The 21,512-nt window shown below is 49.7% G+C and overlaps 1 protein-coding gene across 4 annotated transcripts in view; it reads right to left on the minus strand.

Annotated features, from left to right (window-relative positions):
* The window catches only part of Tox2 (TOX high mobility group box family member 2), a 123,117-nt gene that overhangs the window by 100,713 nt on the left and 892 nt on the right, over positions 1 to 21,512 (minus strand). Inside the window, exon 1 of one of the 4 annotated variants that reach the window (XM_013150339.3) lies at positions 20,950 to 21,132. The exons of 2 other annotated variants lie outside the window; for them this stretch is intronic. The gene's annotated coding sequence lies outside the window, so the exon portion shown is untranslated. Of the gene's footprint in view, positions 1 to 20,698; positions 20,818 to 20,949; positions 21,133 to 21,512 lie in introns of those variants that run through there. One more of the 4 variants, XM_013150338.3, reaches the window with a different exon arrangement.

Below are 21,512 nucleotides of genomic sequence, written 5' to 3' on the forward strand. Positions count from 1 at the left end.
AGTCAGAAAACCCTAAATCAAACTATCTTGTGTCAGAGATCTTGGATGGAGAAAGGAGGAGGAGGCATTTTTAGAGGCAAAACGGGCTGATTTGGAACAAGTATAGAAGACCTTGTACTCTTGGCCCAACACGGAACTCCCCATGGATCTGCAGGAGGCGAGTCGTCTGTAGGAGCTTAGCACAGGAACACAAGATTCTGGACTTGGTTCTCCACCTGGGAGAACAGCGTCCTGGGACTGCGTTCACGTAGGAGGCAAAGAGCTCCTGGACTGTGACTTGTCACCCTAAAGCATCAGTAGGCAGGACAGGGATAGGTGCACACACCTGGCAGGCTGGAAAACAAAGCTGGAGAAGGTGACTTCCGGGCACAGAGCTTAATCCAGACTTGATGCTCCCCTCCGTACACTGAACCCAGTATGTGCTAGAAGGGGCCCATCTCCACGGACTCCCTGCTCAGCTGTTTCTAGGGTGCATCCAGGGAGGGGCCCCTCCAGCTTGATGGGCCTCAGCATTTTTGAGTTTTAGTTTTCAGATCATGAGGTAGCTTGATGGTTATGGTTCAAAACAAAGAGAGATGACTCAGCTTCCTGTGGAGGAGCTGCAGCATTCTGGAAAAGCTTTAATGTTTTTCTCTTATTGGCTGTAGAGTTAGCTCATCCAGGCTGCCTGATTTTCTTAGTGCTCAACTAACCCCACAGTGAGGGATGGGGACAGGGGTCAGGCTTTGAATGCTGGTCCTACCTTCACCTGTCCAGACAGCTTGAACAAAGTTAATCTCCTCAGAGCCTAAGCTACCTAATGAATTCCCTAGATGGGAATACTCCTCCCCAGGTTTATGGTGCAAAGCAGTGTCACCCATGCAAAGGCCCATTGGCTGGCACAAACTAAGTGGTTCAGAAACATCACTGTTAAGAGCAATAGCCACCATGCTGAGGTTCTATGGAGGCTAAATAACCTCATTTAATGCTCACACCTGCACAGTACAAGTCCTGTTCTATAAATGAGGAAACTGAGGCTCAAAGCAATGAACTGACCTGGGCTTCTGTCCTTGCATTCATGAGGGTCTGTGCACACACCCCAAGCCAACTCACAGCCAATTTTTGTATAAACTTTTCCTCTGGCACCATCTATGCTAGCACACCAGCCTCTCACTCTCTATCTGCAAAATGGGGATATTCTATGGTCATTAAGACAACTCAGTGAAGCTTCCTAAACTTTCCACCCCATGACACATTCCTTCCTCTGGTCCATGACGAGGGCCCACAAAGAGCTGAGTGTCCCTGTCCCCAGGAAAGGCACAGTGCTGTTGAGGACACCCTACTCAGAGTCCCAGAGTCTAGAGAAAACAACAAAGCTGCAAAACTTCATTCAGATACCAAGAACACACCTTGAAATGACCCATCAGTCAAATGGCCTCCCCCTTAAACCTTTGCCCTGATATTCATATTCTCTCTCTCTCTCTCTCTCTCTCTCTCTCTCTCTCTCTCTCTCTCTCTCTCTCCCCTTTTCTCAGAGCAGGTGAATACAAGGTAACCCAAGACAAGCCAGAGCCAATTCCTGCCCCCTCCTCTGCCTCACCCTGAGGCACACGCTGACAGAGCAACCTTAATAGTAACTGACTAATTTTACACCCTGTGATTACCAGGGTTGATTTCCATGGAACCTCCCTTTCACAGCACCGAGAACCTCTCAAGAGCGGTAATTGCCAAGTTCAATTTTAGCTCTGTCATGCCCAACCATCGGTGCTAACTAAGGCGCTGCTTCATCGCCAGGTAAGCTGGTAATGAAGTCAGCTTCACAGCTTCATTTCACAATATTGTGATGCCCCGTCAGCACCTGTAAGTGCTGAGAAGCTGCGAGCTTCCATTAAACAAATCTCACCCGAGAGAAGTGACTAAAGCCGCCTGGTGCGTCTGCGGGGGCCTGTCTAGATCCTCATGCCTACTGGAATGTGGCGGTTGCCGAATCCCAGGTGCCTCCTCTCACAGAGAACTGAGACCTCAGGCCATGCTGCCACACACCTAGGAAGCCCTGATCCCCAGCGATCGCCTCCACCCTCTTCCTCATCCTGCGACCTGACCAGATCCCAGATCCCTGCTGGTGTCGATCCCCAGGACACCTCTGCCATTTGTTTTCCAGGCCAATCAGTAATTTTCTTCCCAAAAAGAAGGAGGAGGAGGAGGAGGAGGAGGAGGAGGAGGAAGGGGAAGAGGAGGAGAAGAAGTGACTCCATGCCTGCTCTTTCCACCTAAAAGCCTTCACTGGCCTCCACTGTCTTCACGGTGAAAGTCTTTATAATTATTTTCTTTTTCTTTTTCTTTTTTTTTTCTTTTTTTGTCTTTTTCCTTTTTATCGGTACCAGGGATCGAACTCACGACTGCTTGCTTGCAAGGCAGGTGCTTATGCCGCTGAGCTAAATCCCCAGCCCCTAATTATTTTCTTTTAAGGCTCCTCATCATGAAGTCTGGCCAAGCCCTCAGACTCACTGCGTCCACCCCTCTGTCTTCAGCCCAAACCCCTGGCCTGCACTCCCAGGTAACAGCCCCTCCAACCTCCTTTCCCACAAGGCTTGGCTCCCTGCCCCTTCAACAGAGAAGGAAACTCCTGTGCAACATGTGAGCAAAATCCCTGTTACTCAGGGGCAACACTGGCTGGATCTCTGGGCCTCATCACAGAAACACTTCACATGATACTCCCTGGGCACCTACTATGTGCCAGCCAGTGGCACTGTCTCTCTTGAATCTTTGAACAGCTTAGCAAGATGAGATTAAATGCTTCTCTTGCCAAGCAGGCCATCGGCTCAGAGAGGTTAATTATACTCCGGAGAACACTCAGTTTCTAACCATAGAGTCAGAAATCAAATCTAAATATAAACAGGAGACAGAATCCTCATGTCTGCCTGTGCAGGTGGTCTTGTCCCTCACCCCCGTTGCAGCTACTCATTTGGGGGACTTAGGCACAGTGTCACACTCCAGCCTCACTTTGTTAAAATGCCTTCCTGGGTCTAGGGTGGTAGCTCAGCTGCTAGTGCTTGCTTAGCATGCACGATACTCTGTATTCAGTTCCCAATACAGAAAAAAAAGGTCTAATAATGAACCATTGTCCTTAACATTTATCCTCTTACTAATCTTCACCCCTCACCTCACACATATGCCCTCCCTGTCCCAGTTCCCACAGCACAACCATACTTTGAGCACAGCTTAGTGTGCCTGGGTAGACCAAAGCGACTTCAGCTTTTGCCCAGAAATTAACAGGAGCTACAACTGTGTTCCATCCTTTGTTCTTGCCCAACTTCTCCTGTCCCAGTGTGATGAAATCCTTGCATAAATTCTACCACAAATTAGGGGCAATTATTAGTCCTATTTTACAGAGGAGGAAATAAACCAGAGAGGTTAAGCAACTTATCAGTTATGCATAGCAAGTAACTGTCAGAGAGAGGACTGGAATGAAAGGCCTGTGCCTCCCACGCATGACTGCTACCACTGTGCTATACTATCAATGGTCTCCTTCATTTTACAGATAAGGACCCTGAAGTTCTGACAGACACTGGGCCTGCCCAAGCTGGGACCCTGGTCTCGGCTTGAGGGCTGCAGACACAGAGAGTAAAGCCCCACCTCAATTTCTATCTAAGGCCAGAGCATGTTCTGGAGCCCAGGGGTCTGGAGTCCACTCTTGCGGTACCCAAGGAAACCACAAGGGAGAAACACAAGAGCTGCAAACCTCCCAGTCTTCAACCTACCCTAGCGGCCCCTCCACTATGCCCTGGACCCTCGGTGCTCGGGCAGGCATCACAGGCCACCTGCCACATGGGGAGCTGACAAGTGCTCTTTTTCCTGCACAACCGCAGCTGAGCGCCAGCTAAGGCAGTGTGGAAGTAAGTTCTGGAGACCTGAGTTCAAATGCCAGTTTGGCCACTTACTAGCTGTGAATCTGAGGAACGGTCTGAGGTTCTCTCTGTCAAGCAGGGTAAGGATGCCACTCCTTGTTGGATGTTTGAAGATGGGAAGAGTCCCTGGCCTCCCTCCCAGAGTACATCCGCCTCCAGGTCATCCTGGAAATTCCTTCCAGTGTGTCCATCAGGGGGCAACATGGGGAAGCGCAGGACAGGGAGCTTTGCTCTCTTACCTCATACGAGACATGCTTTTTGGGACAAGTCTTTAAAAATAAAACAACAAAACTTGGGCTTGAACAGAAATCCAAAGTCAAGAATGACTTTTCTAGAAAGGGAAGGCCTAGGGGTACCCATGGGTTGCCCCACAGTGAGGGGCGTCAGAGTGCCTGCATACGAGATGGGCCTTTCCCTTGGCCATCACTAGGATGCTCAGCCCATGTGACACATCCTGATTGCCATGGCTTCTGTGTTCTGGGGAAGGCAGTTAGTTCCTCTGCCATCCAGGGCCAGGAAGGACTGTTTGCTTCACTCACTGGGTAGTCACCAGGGTCCCTATATTATCCTTGGCAACGCACAAGCCAGAGCCACCATGTGCATGGGCCAAGGCTCTAGAATTCACTCAGGTCCTCCAGGCTCCTCCTCACCTGGCTCACAAGCATGGCACCAGGTCCCGATCCTGGATGAGGCTCTAGGCTGGGCAGCAACTTGTCCAGGGTTTCAGGGTGACCTAAGCAAGGAGCAGAGCTTCCAACTTAGGTTTGTCAGATTCTGGCTCATTTAAGATCAGGATCCTTATAACCTTAGGCTTTTCCCAAAGCCTTGAGAGGGCCTCCTGGAGGCTTGGGGACCCCAAGGCAGTTCACAGGTGTCAGCAGGCAGCTCCCTGGGGACTCACCATCTGGGTCTCCACCCCACCCCCAGCCTGGTCCATGGACACAAAGGGGTAGCTGAGGGCTAGAGGCTGAGGACTTGACTGGGAGAACAGTGCCCCCCAGGCCTTCCTTCTGGGGGCCCCTAAGACCACTGGCACTAAAGCACCAAACTCAAGCCACTGTAAGCAGCATGCAGCTCCAGCTTATCTCATGCGGTCCTCACCCAACTCCTACACACCTGATGCCCCTGCCTGCCCCGGGCCCTTGCTCCAGCTCACCCGTTCTTGTGAGGTCCTTTCCAATGCTCAAATCTCTCTCTTCCTTAGGGATTACCTGAGACCCCACACAAGTCCTAACCTCTTTCTCCTCTCAAACCCCACAAAGTCAGCTGACTCGTGTGGAGCTGCCCACGGGAGGATCTCGTCCCATCTCCAACCTGAGACCACATCACAGGAGGAAGTTCAGGGACAACTGTGGTCCAAAAGTTCCTTTCTCATCCCCAGCTGCTGGAACTGGCACTTTACTGAGTGCTCAAATGTGCCAGGTCCCTTTACCCACGGGACCCTGGCATGTGTGTTCTCCCAGCCTTGTGCCACCGACCTTCATCGGACCTGTCCTGCTTCCACTCTGCTGTAGCACACGATTACTCACTGAGTACACTAGAGCTCACAAGTATGGCGTTAGTTCTGTCTTGTTCACCCAGAGTCCCTGCCACTGTGCCCGGCACAGAGCAGGGGCTCAGGAAAATGTGTGTTGTCTGAAAGTGAGAGTAATTGAGGTCCGTGAAAAAGAAGAAAACAAATCATGCCAGCCCCGCCTGTACACCCTCTGTACTGTGGTGTGGGTACCCCTCTCAGGTGAGGGGATCTCTCCTTGATAGAGCTAGTCAATTCTGTGCACTGAGTCCGGGCTTGGCCATGTGACTTTATCTGGCCAGCGGGACCGCAGTAAATGTGATACAACCAGAAGCATAAAATCCCTGCTGACCTGGGCACCATGCCTTCTTGTTGGCCACGAAGCCAGGAAGCCCCAGGAGAACAAGCTCAAGCTAGCCTGCTGGCAGCAACTGATACATCCAAGCCACCAATTGCCAGACATGTGAGTGAAGCCATCCTGGTCACCCAGCTCCCAGCCAGCGGTTGGCTGACCACACCTGCTGGACATCTGCAGAAAGCCACTGGCCCACCAGAGTGCCTTCCACACAGCCCTCCAAATTGTGAGCCACTGCTGCTGTGGTAAGCCGCTAATTTAGGGTAGTTTGTTAGACAGCAGATGCAGGAACTAATATGACGTTTGCTATGATATGCTCACAGCCACAGACGTGTGTGGTCTGTGCAACAAGTTGAAAACAACAAAAGTCTCTCAGGACCTGGGAAGCAGCCAGGGAGAGTGAGTCAGGCCCCCGGGGCTGAGCCTTGCTGGCTTATGATTGCCTTGACCCAGACAAGGTGGGCGCTCACCTCTGTGCCTAGTCTCTCCATCTCTGAGGCCAGAATAGCACATCCTGGGCCAAGCCTTCCCTCAGTTTAGATGTGAAAAAAATCATTAAAGGGTGCTAAGGTCGTGAATGTGTGAGGACCTGTGGTGCAAAATGAAGACCATGACTTCAGAGCTAGGCAGATTCTGGTCCATGATCCATTCTGCGCCTTACAGGCTGTGTGATGTTATGCAAGTTTCTCAACCTTTCTGAGATTTTAGGTATCATCTATGACATAATAATACATAATCTACATGACCACTGTGGGAACTGAGTGATACTTTACAAAGTAACATAGTACCTAGCACGTAGTAGATACTCAAGAAACAGTGTCTACCCCACCCACCAGGGCCTTTTACACTATTATCTGAGCCCTACTACCCAGTGTGGTGGCTACCATCTCCATGTCTGACCTTATCATCTTATGCCAAGTGCTAACTTGTGACTGTGGCTTGTATAACATCCTCCCCAAGAGAGGTCTGCATGAAGATGTGGAAGAAAAGCAGGACATTGGGAGAGAAAACTCAGGAGTGGGGAAAGAGACAACTGGAGATAACTCAGAGCTCTTTTACATTAAAGAATTTAATGTAACCCTCACCCCCAGCTCACGTCTGCCTGCAGCCCTTCCTCCACTCACTGCTGATGCCCCAGCACACAGCCTGGGTCACAGAAGAAGAAAGGGCAGGCAGGAGGGCTCACCACAGTAGCAAAATGCCCATGTCACCCAGGTCCCTGGACAGCACAGCTCCTCCGTGTGACATCCCAACTCTGGAGCCTGGTGCTCCATGTCTTCCCCTCACTTGCAAGGAGCCAGTACCCGTCCAAACAGGTCTGTGGTCCAAACAGCCACAGTGTCCCCTCCTGCTTCTTAGTTCCTCTTTACACAGCATGGTCCCTTAGGAAGAGAACGAGTGTTCCTGGCCAACAGATTGGAACCCAGTCCCACAGTGCTCATGGCCCAGTCACCTGGCTTCTTGAGCCCCAGTTTCCACCTGTACCGGAAGGACAGCCTTCTACTTCACGGCAAGGGTATTAGTTAAATAAATAACACAAAAGAAATATCCATCTGTTATGGTTTAGATCTAAAATAAACCCCCCCCCCAAAGTCTGATGTGTTGAAAGGCTTTGGAAGGTGATTGATCACAGGAGTAGTAACCTCATCAGTAGATTAATCCATTGAGGAGTCCATAGCTGAATATGCTAGCAGGAGGCAGGCTACTTAACTCATCAATAGATGAATTCACTGATGAATACAAAACTCCCATGATTCAGTCATCTCCAAACACACGAGATGGAGGAGTATTTTAGATCTAAACTTTGATACCTACCCTCAGGCTCTATGACGGCCTGAGGACAAAGACCAAAGACCAAGGGCCAACCACAACCTTGTGAGCTGTAGCATGAGCAAAGGTGAGAAGAGGTTTACCCAAAGTCACACAGCAGCCCACATAAAAGTCCTGCCTCTGGATACACATTCCTGACGGCCATTCTCAGACAGATGCCTTGTATAAATGCAGATGGAGGCCCCTGAGATCTACCTGTTCAGGCTGTGTGCCATCTGCCAGTGGCTAAAATGCTGGTGCCCCCAACTGCTCCTCCTCTGGGAACTGCCCAGGCTGACAGAGGAAACACAGAAGGCATCGCCTACCCGCCTCTCAGCAGCCCAAACCATGACTGAGTGATATGGGGGTAAAAAGGCCCCACCCTGGCCTCAGATGGGGCTCACTCGAAGATATCATTTATACTCCAGGCCTCCATAAGATCAGGATGACTCCCCTGTCCTCCAGCCCTGTCCTGTCACCCAACTTGCTTCTCCTGAGATCATTTCCTCTGAGTCTTTCTCACCAGAACACTTCTCTCAGGTGCTACATCCAGCAACTCAGCCTAACACAGTTGCCCTGGTGCTCAAGGCCTGGTCACTCAACCAGTATCATCCAGACCTTTTTAGAAGTGCAGAATCTCTGTTCTCACATCAGACCCTAGTCCATCAGAATCTGCATTCTAACAAACCCCAATGGGATCCATATGCACACTAAAGTTGAGATGCCCTAGCTTGAAGTATGTAGCTATCATTTTATGCAGAGATCAAGAACTAACGTGAGTTTTAGCCAAACTTTCCCATCCATGGAGGCAATCTGTAAAGAATGTAATGTAACTTACATGTTATAATATGAATATTTGTGTGATCTAAAATTCTTTTGTGGATATCCTGATAGTATTTGGAAGTGAAATCTTTGGGGAGTGATTAGGTCATTGGGACAGAGTCCTCATAATTGGGATTAGTGTCTCTATAAAAGATACCCCTTCTGCCACAAAAAGCTACAGTAAGAAGGTGGTTGTCTGTGAGGAAGAGGGTCTTCACCAGACCCAGAATCTGCTGGTGCCTTGATCTTGGACTTCCCAGGTTCTAGAACTGTGAGGAATACTTCTGTTTTTATAAGGCACCAGGTCTGTGGTAGTTTAACAGTTCAAATAGACACAGCCATTACCCAACCCTGACCCTCAACTGTGCAGGCAAGCTAGCTCATGTGGTCATCACCACCTGACCACCAGCTGTGGCATCCACCTGGCCCCTTTTGCACACAGGGCAAGTGTGAATCACAATTCATGTCCTTCCAGTCTGAGCTCTAACCCCACACACCTTATTTGGTTGCCTGAATTCTATTTCTCTCTAATGATAAATGAATTCATTCCAGCATTTGCATCAGCTGATTTAAAGTTTTTGCCTCTGCTTCCTTCTGAAAAGGCCCTCATCTCCTATCCCCTTCCCCCCAATACATGCACATCAGACAGCCAGGAAAGCCTCCCCAAAAGAACCGCTGGGGCAGGTGGCAGAAAGAGAAGCAATGGCTTTCTCCAGGGCCACAGAGCAGTGCAGGGGGAGCAGGGCCAATGGATGTCTCTGCTTCAAAGGAAAAAGGCTCAGGCCTGCCCTGACTTGGCAACGGGGGAGGGCCACAACCCCTCTTCAGAAACCCTGCTTCCACCCACTTTAGGGTCTGAGCCCCCATCCGAGGGGACGTCCATGACCTTTGCAAAACCAACTGCAATAACCACATCCTATGCGCAGGCAGACCCCCACGGCCAGCCTCAGAGGCCACAGTAATCCCGACACTGTTTGGATAGGAGGAACCCTGAAAAGCTCAGTCAACTCTGCCTGTCGCCTGAGGAGGAAAGTGGCTCACCTTTTGCTAATCGCACTAATTCATTTTTTATTACTAACTTCCCTGTTTTCTGTTTGCCGTCTGATTGAGGATATTACCACAGATTTGAAAAGCATCAGCTCGTGCCACAACAGCAAACGTAACTCTTTTCACTGAAATCTGTGCTGATATACATATAATTCCCCAATCACAAAGACCTCACGGTGCACGCATTAGGCCTTACATGAAGGAAGATTTGGCAGGAGGCTTATAGGCCTCCACAAAGGTTTTTCAAAGGCTAATGAGCCACGCCAAGGGAACATGGTAAAATGGGCAACTTCTTTGCTGCTGGTGAATGTGGTTTATGCTTCTGGAAAATAACACACCAACATGAATCTGGAATCATCACGCTTACTCCTTTTGACTCAGACATTATATGCTGGCCACACCCAATAACCTGGCTTTCATCTGGTTTTGTTTTGGTTTTTGCAATACTGGGGATTGACCCCAGGGCCTTTGCACTGAATGATGCCCCCACCCCATTTCATTTTTTTGGGATCTTGTTTAGTTACTAAGTCGCCCAGGCTGGACTGGAACTTGTGATCCTCCTGCCCCAGGCTTCAGAGTACTAGGACTAAAGGCCTGGCTAAAAATATAGTCTTATCTCTGATTGCTGTGTCTGCCACACCACATATCTAACCCATCCCCAGATCTCACACACTCTCTCTTCTTTGTGGTCCCACCCACCACCACAGGTCAGGACAAAGTGGGCCAGCAGAACTTTCTGGAATCAGGAAAATACTCTGTGTTTGCCCTGCCTAATATGGTATACCCGTCCATGGCTCTAGAGCTCTTAAAATATAGTGAATGTGACCAAAAGATGAAATTTTGTTTTATTTTACATCATCCTTAATGTAAACAGCCACATGTGGCTATTGGCTACCATACTGGACAGGGAAGTTGCAAGCTATTGTCAACTGTTCCCAGGAACACAGACGTCACCTCCAAAATGTTCTCCTACATACAAAACAGATGCTCTGGTGGAGGTGGAGGAGGAGAGAGGGACACGACCAATAAACACGAGGACTCGGCAAGTGACATATTGTTACAAGGGGGTTTAGAGATTGGCAAGGCAGCCTGGGGTATCAACTGGGGTACGGTGGTTTACACCACTGAGTATTAAGAAAAGAACCAACCAAACAAACATACAAAGCAATGCTTTTGAATCTGCAAGGTAAGAGAACAGAAGATGTCATGTTCGTAATTTACAGTTTAATCAAAAGAGAAGGGTGATCACGAAAGAGAGAAGCCACCCAAAGTCCTGCTTGCTTGACAGAAACACTCCCACGAATGGAGACAGATTTCGTTATCGCTGAAGGCCAGACTGACTGTGCCCCAGATACCCCAGCCCAAGCAACTGTGAGGGACACCTCCCTCCTCCCAAAGGCAAGGTCACCATCAGCAGGGAGCTGGGATGTGGACAAAACACAGGCTGGGTCTGCGGCCTTTGGCCCAAAGATTCAGGCCTTGATTCAGAGCTATGAGGGCCAGCATTTCTGACACCAGTCTTAAGACTCCCTTCCATCTTAGCTCCTCAGGCTCAGCTAGAGATGCTCCCACCTTGTTGCAACAAGAAAATTCCCTTTTATCAACACTTGTATCACACTGTGTTCCTCACATGTGTGTGTGTTTGACTCTACTGGCAACAATGTACCAACAAGATAAGTGAGGCTCAGAGAGTGTGAGTGAATGATTCCAGGAAACACAGCATGGGATAAGTTACAGTGCCACCTCTGGAATACACTGAATCTGCCAAGGGGGGAAAAAAAAAAAGAAAGAAATAAAAAGAAAAGAAACCATGTCAGGAAAAAAAAAAAACTTGTATGAATATTTTCATACTAAATTTATTGAGGCCAGGATGAAGATTAGAAAGGGTAACTGCATTAGGGGGTCAGAGCTGACAAGGTGAGGAGAAAGATGAGCACGGAAGGATGACCACCAGCCAGCCTCGGGTAGAGAGCGGCCCCACAGCCCCTCGACGCACCTGAGAACAGCCTGGGGCTGGGACGGAGGCAATGAGGGGTTGACTGCTGACAGTACGAAGCCTGGTGTCCAGTGCAGACCAGTAGAGGCTGGGACAGAGGGCATCGGCCAGACCCCAGGAGGACTGTCACACCATCAGCCCACTGGAGGGGCACACTGGAAACTTCACATTGAAAGCTGTGAGGATGCATCCAGCCACGACAGGCCACGGAGGAACATTGCACAGGGAAGAGAGAGGATCAGGATTCTGCATCAGCAAGTTCTCTAGCATGGCCATGGTGGGCCTAGGGCTCACCCTGGTGGGTGACTTTTGATCACTGGTTGGGAAACGTCTCCAAACACCATTCACAGCTGAGGCTCCCTACCTGGAGGCGGGAGCCGCCACTTTTCAGAAAAGCAAGACAAAGCAGCAAGGGGACATGTGAACAGAGTGTCAAATCATTTTGGAAGCATGATCCTGTGCCTTGCTGCTACTGAAAGCCAGGACCTGAACAGCATATCAACATTAGTACTCCAGCCAGGATGCAAGGCGACCCCTGGAAAAGCAACTGGAGGACACACTTGCATGGCTCAGGTGGACAGCCACACCCTTTCAGTATTTTTTAGCCCTTGTTTCATTCAAAATCAAGATCTGGCTTGCAGGCATCTAGAGCTAGAGGAAAGGGAATGAACATTATCACATTGGATGCTTAAACATACATTATGGCCTCATTTAATTTCATTAACAGGTAAGCGCCATGAAGATCATCTTGCAGATCAGGGGAAACTGAGGCCCAGAGCTAATAAACAGCTTTCCAGAGGCCCCTGCTATCTTTCTCCAGCCTCCTCTCTTGACACTCCCATCCCTCCCTACACTTCTGCTGTTATTCTGTCTAGAATGCTTTTCCCTGCCATCTGCAAGTGGCCAGGTTGTACCCGCCTTCAAGCACAGGCAGTGTTCCCTCCTCTGCAAAGCCTTTCCTGTCACCAGCCTGCTTGTTGGTCCCAGTCTCCAGTGTATAATTGAAACTGTTCATTTTGTCTGTCTCTAGTAAAACTGAAGCTTCTCCAGGGTCAGGACGATGTCTGAGGCCTCTGCTAGTGCCTGACACCTACTGCAAAGTGTCACACAGCAGGAGCAAATAAGTGAATTAACTCTTAGGAAGCAGCAAAGACAGGATTTAACCCCAGGCCCGTATGACAAAATGCATTTGTTGGCCAGAGTGTACATGTGTCTATGGCATGTGTGAGCATTACAGAGGTTGATCAGAAAATATGCACGCATGGAAAATATCATAAACCTTACTGAGGACTTCCTTCACCCCTTCAGATGAGATGCCAAAATGGATGATGAATGCAGGAATTCCATCCCTGATTCCTTATAACAAGAGAATTCCACTTTGGTTAACAGTTTAGCATAACTCAGTTAGGAACCTGGCAGAGGTAGAAAATTATCTTGATAGGCAACTTGGGTTATGCTATCAATGACCCCAGCTGCTAAGCTGCACTGGGTCGGGGGAGGAACTATATATAAATTATAAATATCTGATAAACAAGACACACTTCAGGCTTTCCCAAGTGCAGTGACATTTGCAACTTCCCAGTCCCTTGTGGGAGCTCTGGAGTAACCCTAGGGGGTTGTTAAGAGAAATGTGCCTGCTGTACAGAACAGGATTTTCCAAGCCAGGGTGTTTCCAGACCACCTGAACTAAAACCCAGGGTGGTAGGAGGTTGCATGAAGAGCTCCTGGTCTTGGCTCCTCTGGGAATCACGGCAAGGACAGCAGAGAGGAGTGGGCCATATACCTTGCTGGCAGGCTGTGGCTCCTGTCCCAGATCTAACACAAAGATTGCTGCCAAGTGTCACCTATGTTAGTCTTGTGAGTGTGAATGTGTAACCGATCCTAAAGGCTTCCTCTGGGAGCAGCAGTGAAGATGCAGAGAACACATACAGAGAAGAGAGCCTGTCCTCACCAGAGCAGCGCTGCACCTGTCCCGACCCGAGAGCTTCCCAGATTCTGTCATTTATAACAGCTGTAAAGACCTGGAGTGGAGTCTGCACTTGTTCTCTGGAGGACTCCGAGGAATACACAGCAGCCGGCAGAAGGAACGAGGAAAGGAGGTGACCGGCTGGATCTCTAGGTGCCTCACCACCAGCCTGAGATGCGAGTGAGGGTATGGGAGAAGCAGGGCCCCAGAGAGACTAAGCAACAAAGTCACGAAGCTTCCGAGGGCCAAGATAGGAGCCCAGGCACTTCCATCGGCCCAGAGTCACATGGGAAGCCACCACCTGACTTTGCATAAAAGTTAACTTACATCTCAGGTTGGGGTAGAGAACAGAGAAAGCCTGGGGAACCTGGATGGTGGGGGGAAGCCTACAGAAAAAATGTAAGCAGCACCCAGAAAGCACTCAGTAAATACTTGCTGAATAATTGAGCAACATAAGGCTCAGGGTCCAACACTTTGAAAAGTTCAGCTCAAGTCAAAACACAGCACAATGAAACAATAAAATTTATGCATGAGATTGACCCTGGGTTATACTACAGAGTCCAATTCATTTCCAAGTTTCTACATCAACCTCACAAATTAGGACCAACTTTGAGATAAGCGTGTTTTAATTAGTTATAATGTGAAGGCACCTTTGCAGCAAATGATGTCTGAAACTGAAAACTAACTGGAGGCCCAGTTGGGGGGGCTCAGACCCCCAGAAGAGCTGATGCATGAACAGTAAAATCAAGGGGGAATGTTCAGTAGGACTCCGGTCCTCTACTTATGATATGCCATTGGTACCCCTTCCTCAGTTGTGACAGCCACATTCAGCCCCAGACTTTGTCTTGGTGTAAAACCACTGATCTAAAGTACATTGAGGGCAAACGAGAAGATGGTAGTGGAGGCAGCAGCGGCTGAGCTTTCTGTCCAGTAGTCCAGCCCTGCGTCTCCCTGTCACTGCATCCATGTGGTTAACAGTCATCTAATTTACACGGACCCAAACCTACAGGGTGATTTTTCAGCATGGCTTGGGAGCAGCAGTAAAAACATATGGTAGGTGATTATTAACTTAATGAGTCATGGTAAACTGTAATTTTTGTATCAGTGAAAAGATGTTGTACAACACAGGATAATAAATTTTGATCAATAACCCCAATGCCTAAAACTTGTTACTGTACAACTGAGATTTCTGGTGTCTGCTAGAATAAGAAAGAAGATTGCAGATGGGTGATGTGTAATGACCTGTTAACAGATCGGTTTCTCAGACACTAGATTTTCATTGAGTGCCTACTGTATGCTCAGTGCCAGAAATCCAGCTCGGCTCTGAAAGCTCAACTATTCAACAGGAAAGGCTTATTTATCAGATGGAAAGTTCTGTGGATTTGTAATCCACTGGCTCTGTCGGAGAGGAGAGCTGCCCATGTGGGAACAGGAACACCTGCACAAGTGGTCATGAAGCACAGTGCTGCACCCAGCCCGGTGGGTGCTGAGTAAGAAGAGCCTCGAAGCCCAAGGAGGCAGTGGGTACAAGGCTTCACGTTTCCAGATTCAAACTTTTATCTGTGACTGCTTCTTGGTCTTCTACTGATGGGGAAGTTTAATGATGTGTGTTTAATGTTTCTCAGGTGCCGGGGACACAGAACTTCTCAAATGCTAGCCCAACAAAATCACCCAGAGAGCACCTGAAGCCTGAATGCCACAGTGCACTCCCAGTAGGTCTGGGGAGGAGCTGAACCCTTGCACTGCTGACAAGTGAGAGATCCCCATCTTGCTGGTCTGGGAACCACACTGAGAGGACAACTTAGTTGTAAATTAGAACATGGAGGATCTGCCCACCTTAGCCTAGGACATAGGGCCGTATTGCTGGCCTGGCCTACAGCATGTAGCTCAGGTTGCAACATAGGTAGGTAGGCAGGTGGCCTCATCTGGCCCCTGATACGTCCTGGGGAAAGTCTCCTTCGCCTTGGGCACAGCCTCACAGTGCTTTCCTGCAAATGTCCTCTGAGATGGAGAGCTGCTATTAAGGTTTATTTGGAGAAGACGGGAGGGGTGCACCTATAAGAGAGTGAGGGAAGCTTGGGCAGACAGATGGCCCATCATCTGATTGTTCAAAAAAGCTACCCAATTCTACGAGGGGTGAGAGGGTCTTCAGTGTTGTCCCACACAATGCAAGGGCCCCGCCCATGCCTTTGACTCCTGTGATATCCAGTCCTCAGCGACAGTCAACCTTGGTGAATAGTTCCTGCCACGGAGCAGTTCCCAGTGGGGAAGGTAGTTGCCCAGCACCTGACATGCCTGCAGTTAGGCAGGACCTGTTTCAGGGACCTGCATCTTGTGAAGAAAACTCACCCAAACCCTGTGCACACTCGAACACAGAGCCAGAGTCCCTAAGCAGCATACATAAGTTACTAGCACAAGCCAGTGAATGCTGCAGCTGCCGTGTGAATCAACTCCAGTTTCCAAAGCCCACTTGCTCTCCTACAGGAAACTCCTAAGGTTAGAACAGCCAGACCATGCCCCTCACCATGACTGCCAATCCTCAAGAGAACTGCATGGAAAGATAGTGATGGGCACATTTTGCAGAGAAGAAAATGAAAGCACCTGAATAACCTGCCTGCACTGGTGGTAGTGAGGCAGCATCAAACCCAGATGTGCCAGCTTCCAAATCCATGCAGCCCTCACATCCTGAGGTCTTGTGGCATAAAGAAGGGCAGGCAGCCACACAGCAGGGGATTCCTGGGATGCGGGCAAGGCCGGGAACTTCATCCTGGGTTCACAGCTTCTCTTACTGCCTGCCAGCTGCACCACCCAATGGCTGGCCACCCTAAGACTCCAGGCTCCTGCCCTGCCCTGGACTCCATGCGCTCTCCACAAAGTCTTCCAGTTATAGGGTCAAATGGATGCTAAATTCCTGAAGCACAGAGGACAACTGGCCAGCCCAGAATGCATCTGTTCATTCATCAAATGTTTGTTGACCACCTAGATGCTAGGCCAGTGTCCCCTTATCTGAAGGAATTCTTATCCTAAGACACCGAGTGGATGTAGCAGTCCCTGTATATACTGCTTTGCCTTTACATACCTATGATAATGTTAAATTTATAAACTAGGCACAGTACAATAAGTAAACTCATAATAACTCATAAGCTCATAACTAAAAATAAGAATAATTATAAAACATACCATGATACAATTTATTTATAACTTACTGTTTATTTCTGGAATTTTCCAGTCCATGTTTTCAGACTAGGCTTGCCTGTGAGTAACCAAACCGAAAACTACAGCTCCTGATGCTAATGCCTGTATGGGCTGTCTCCTTGCTGAGGTCTGGAGATGACCTGATTGAGTCCCCCACCCACCTTGCAAAGGTACATGTGATTAAAGGCCTGGTCCCTGGGGGAGGGGGGCAGACTGGAAGGCAGTGGACTTCCAGAGATGGGGCCCAGTAGGAGAGCCTTAGGTCAGTCAGTGCAGGTGTGGTTCTCCTAGGACCTCAGGAGAAAGTTGTTACGAAAGCAGCAAGCCCACCCCCACCCCCCAGCCCTACTCCTGATGTGAGATGCAATCCATTGCTCTCCCATTGCTCTTGGTGCCAGGAGGGGCTATCGGCAACAGCCAGCTCTCACTGGGCCAGCACTGTGGAACTTGCAGCCTCTGACATTCTCAGCCCGATTTCACTGCATCTCCAACCCTGTATCATCTTTGAGGCTGACAGTCAATGATTTGCTTCCCTCTGCACAAGGGGGAACAGAGATCCAAAGAGCACCTGTGGGCTCATGGTCACCCAGCACACCGAGGTTGAGCAGTGCCTGGCCTGAGCTGCCACTCCTGACATTCAGGAGAGGCAGGGCACATGTTTAAATGGAAGATAAAGAAGAGTTTCCCCATAGAGATGCAGGCGTCCTTCCAGAGCTCTCTAATCCCAGCCATCTCAGCTCACACCCGACCCACCCCAGGACTCCCTCCACGGGGCTCACTCACAGCCACCCATCCTCTGCAGAAGGGAGCTGGGGGATCTCACCCCCAGGGATGCTGTGCAGGCCTCCCACATTTCAGTCCAGGTGAGGCAGTAACCGCAACCCTCACTTCATAGATTCTTATCAAAAGGAGACTCCAATTCACTAACCAAGCTTTTCTAGATACTCATCCGTACACAACACTGGGCCCAGGGCTATGTGGGTGGCAAAGGGAGTCATTCACCCACCAGCACATATTTACTGAGCAATCATGGGTAGGCACTGTGCCAGGCGCTGGGCTCCTGCCTGCCAGGAGCCCACAAAGTCCTAAACACAAGCAACCAAACCACTGCTATACAAACTGAGGCCCCTGGGCCAGCAGTGGTATACTGTTAAACCTCCTCTCTGGGGTTCAGGGACAGAGATCTCACTGGATATGTAAATTTTCAAGGCCCCGTCCCAGGCCAAATGAATCAGAACCTCAGGGTGTGGAGCCCAGACATCTGTTTTTGTAGGCTTGCCAGATGATTCTTAAAGTATACATCAGTTTACAAAACACTAGGCTCGGTCAAAATGCCTTCCCAGACCTCCTTATGAGCCCAAGTCAGCCCCAGGCCCTGGCTTCTCTCAACCCTCTTCTCTGTTTCCTCTTTTCCCAAAATGTATTACTATTAATCATAACATCACCCATATATTTATATCTTCCCACACTGACATATAAGCATCTGAGGGCAACAATGTGATTTTTTAGGGGAACCTGGTAAGAGAAAGACGGTTGCTGGTCACAGAGAACTTCATGGAAAAGGTGCTACTGGTTTGGCCTTAGAAGATATTTGGGCCCGGCATGAAGGATGTGTGGAAGAGAGATGCTAAGCCTCATGCTGGAGCAGGTCCCAGGTGGTGGATACTGTCATTATCTAATTAGTAGCTGGTATGTGTCAAGAACTGCCCTGGCCTACATTACCTCACTTAACACCCCTGAACCTCAGAGGTAAGCAAGGCTCAAGGGATATCAAGACTCAGGGATACTAAATAACCTGCCCTGCCCACAGAGATGTACAAGGATGCTCACAGCAGGTTTATTTATGATACCCCTACATGGAAACAAACCCATAGGTCCTCCGCAGGCAGACGGACAAACTAATTGGACTATACTCACACAACGTAATATTTACTCAGCAATAAAAGGGAATAAACTGCAGGCCCACACAACCATGGATGAATCTTGAAGACATGTTCAATAAAATTAAAAAGCCAGACCCTAAAGTTTATGCTGCATATAAAGTTCTAGAATGTAAATATAGTTACTATACCTAAATGGACTTACTGAAAGCACTGGCCATGGAGACCAGACAAGAAGCTGCCTCTGGGAGGAGGGGCTGAAGGTGCTCACTTGGAAAAGGCCTTTGTGGGGTGATGGAAATTTTCTGTATCAAGGATACAATCATTATGTACTGCAAATATGTACCAACAAAAATAAATTAAAATGAAACCAAGCACCGTAGTAAAAGAGAAAAACAGGAATGGAGGTTATATGAGTGTTTATATTGATCAAAACTTACAAACTGACCACCTAAAACCTGCCTTTTATGTATCAAATTGTATCTCAATAGAAAATGAACTAAAAACCATTTGTCCTATGTCACAGAGCCACAAATGGAGACATGAACTCAGATCGTCCAATTCCAATTTAATGTATTGGAAAAATACATTAATGTAACTGGAATGTAAAATTCCAGTTTACAGAATTCTGCCATAGTTGAGTGGGGAGCCCCCAGCAGCTCCCTAGCCTGGCAGAGCACCTCACCAAAATCTGAATGAAATTATGACTACAGTTTTCCTAGGAAAAGATGCCGCAAACTCCCAACTCCCAAATAATGACAGACTCATGAGAACAGACTAACATGCAGCTGACATGGAGAATTGGGTTCAGGCCTCAGCTCTGCTCTTCACTTGCTATGGACCCTGTGACTATACTGCTTTGTGACTCAGTTTCCCCTCTAGAAGGCATAAAAGAGGGGATCAATGGTTTCCAGCAAGGGGAAATAGATCCCAGGGATCACAGGGCCACAAACGCCTGTACTCATTAAGCACTGTTATTACATTAAATAATTAATGTGCCTGCTTCATATCTGGTAAGCTATTTTTCTAATATATGCTAATATTATTATGACTAATAAAACACACATGTATTTCAAAGTAAAAATGAAACCATACTGGTTTTTTGTCATTGCATATCTTCTCAAACAAAAGAACAACCATCACTCATGACTTTGATTTAAAGAGGCTGGGAATCTCTGTACAGAAGATTGCTAGGGGACAGTCACCAAGGGGATTGTCACCAAGGGGACAGTCTCCAAGGGCCCTTCCAGGTCAACGGCCCTATGTTTGTCCAGCATCACTTGTGCAAATGCTTGGCTGTGTGTTCCGAAGGCCTGGATCCCTAGGGTACAAGCCTCTTGTCAGGGCTTCAGGGACAGAGGCCCCTGTGTGGACTGTGCCTTGGGTGTGCAGCCCCATCTATAGGCCCCAAGTAACATCACTGCTACACCTTGAGCTTCAATGCCCCACCACCACCAGCTCTGAGAGTGACCAGCTCTAAGATTGGAGCCTAAGCATTTCCCTCCTCAACCTCACCATCAGCTCCCACCACCAGAAAAAGGAAGTCCCTGGTCACAGTGGCACCCTACTCCCACCACCAGTCACCATCACTGAAGGCCACAGCCCACTTGGCATTTGCTGCCAACAGAACTCCAGCCCCCCTGGCTGAGCCAAATGGCCTCCCTGCCTGACCCTGCCATACCGTGAAGGACCCAAGCACAAGGTCAGAGCTTCCTTTCACATTTCCCAGAGGCCCACCTTCCCCCCCCCACCACCACTAATCATTGGACACATTCTAGCTATGGGCCAAGGGTCCTAGATCACAGAATCAGCGGCTTCTCAGGCCCTCCCTGCCCATTTCACACCTGTTCTGTTGCTGAGTGGGGGATTCATATAGCTTCAGAATAATGCAGGGGCCCAGCAGCCACAAACCCCCTCCCACCAAAGAGAGCGCCGGGCTAGGGCCCCACCTACCTCTCTACCGGTACAAATCCCCAACCCCCAACACAACCCCACACTGGAGGCTGCACATACCTTGCCTATTTCATATTTAAAACAATAAAGCCACAGGCAGAAGACAGCTCCGCTGTCTCCACGTCCAACCAAAACTCCACTTACTACTTTTAATCCACCTTCCGTCCATCAGACTGGAAGTCTCTCCGGAACCGCCTTCACTCCATGGCTTCTGACTTTTTCGGGTCACTGGACAAAACATAATCACCCCTAGCCTCCGGGAGACCCCGGCTTACCAGTAGTTCACCTCCTCCCGAAGACGCTCCAGGCCCTTATGCCCCCAGACCTTCCCGACCCCCCTCTCGGCAAACTGCAGACCCTGGAGGCCTGAGGACGCACTTGGCGAGGCCCAGCTCAGGAGGCCTGGCCATTCACGCCCGAGAGCCCCTCCCGCACCATCCCCACCTAAGAGGCTGGGCGCAAAGCCTAAGAGGAAGGGCAGAGACTCCCGAAGGACTGCAGATCCCGGCACCCGACGCGCACTCACCACGCAGCGCCGCAGAGCCCGCGCGTCTGCGCCCGGGGCCGCGGGGAAACCCACGCGCGCGGTTCAATCCGGGCTCCAAGTGACGAAAAGCCGCGCTCGGCTCAATCCGGCCTCTGACCAACGCACTGATCCGCAGACGCACAGACCGCCTGTCTTCCTAAGTTTTCAGAAAGTTCTCTTCCCCGCGAGGGATGAGGACACCGGACCGCGCGGCGACACCTAACTGTCCTGGGTGGGCTTGGCGGTAAAGCACGAGTCGGAGACCTCGGGTCTGGGGTCTGGGGTCTGGGTTGCAAGGCACGCGAGCCTTGTGCGCACAAGGTCGCGCCAAGCACCGGGCAAAGGGGGACCCGACTGGGAAGCGGGGTCGGCGACGTTGGAAAAGGGGGGAGGGGTGGTCCGTGCAGCGCCAGCCTGGAGGGGCGCCACTCGCGGCTCCCGAGAGGGCACAGGCCGCGGTTAGCAATGGCCAATCCAACTCTGAATCCGAGGCCCCGCCGAGCCATGACGGCCAATTAGTAAACGGCCCAATTAGTGCGCGGCGCCGAAAAGTTAAAACCCCG

The sequence above is a fragment of the Cavia porcellus genome, unplaced genomic scaffold, assembly GCF_034190915.1.
Source record: "Cavia porcellus strain 051 isolate PalLab524CR breed Dunkin Hartley unplaced genomic scaffold, mCavPor4.1 scaffold_5, whole genome shotgun sequence".
NCBI classification, from domain to species: Eukaryota; Metazoa; Chordata; class Mammalia; order Rodentia; family Caviidae; genus Cavia; species Cavia porcellus.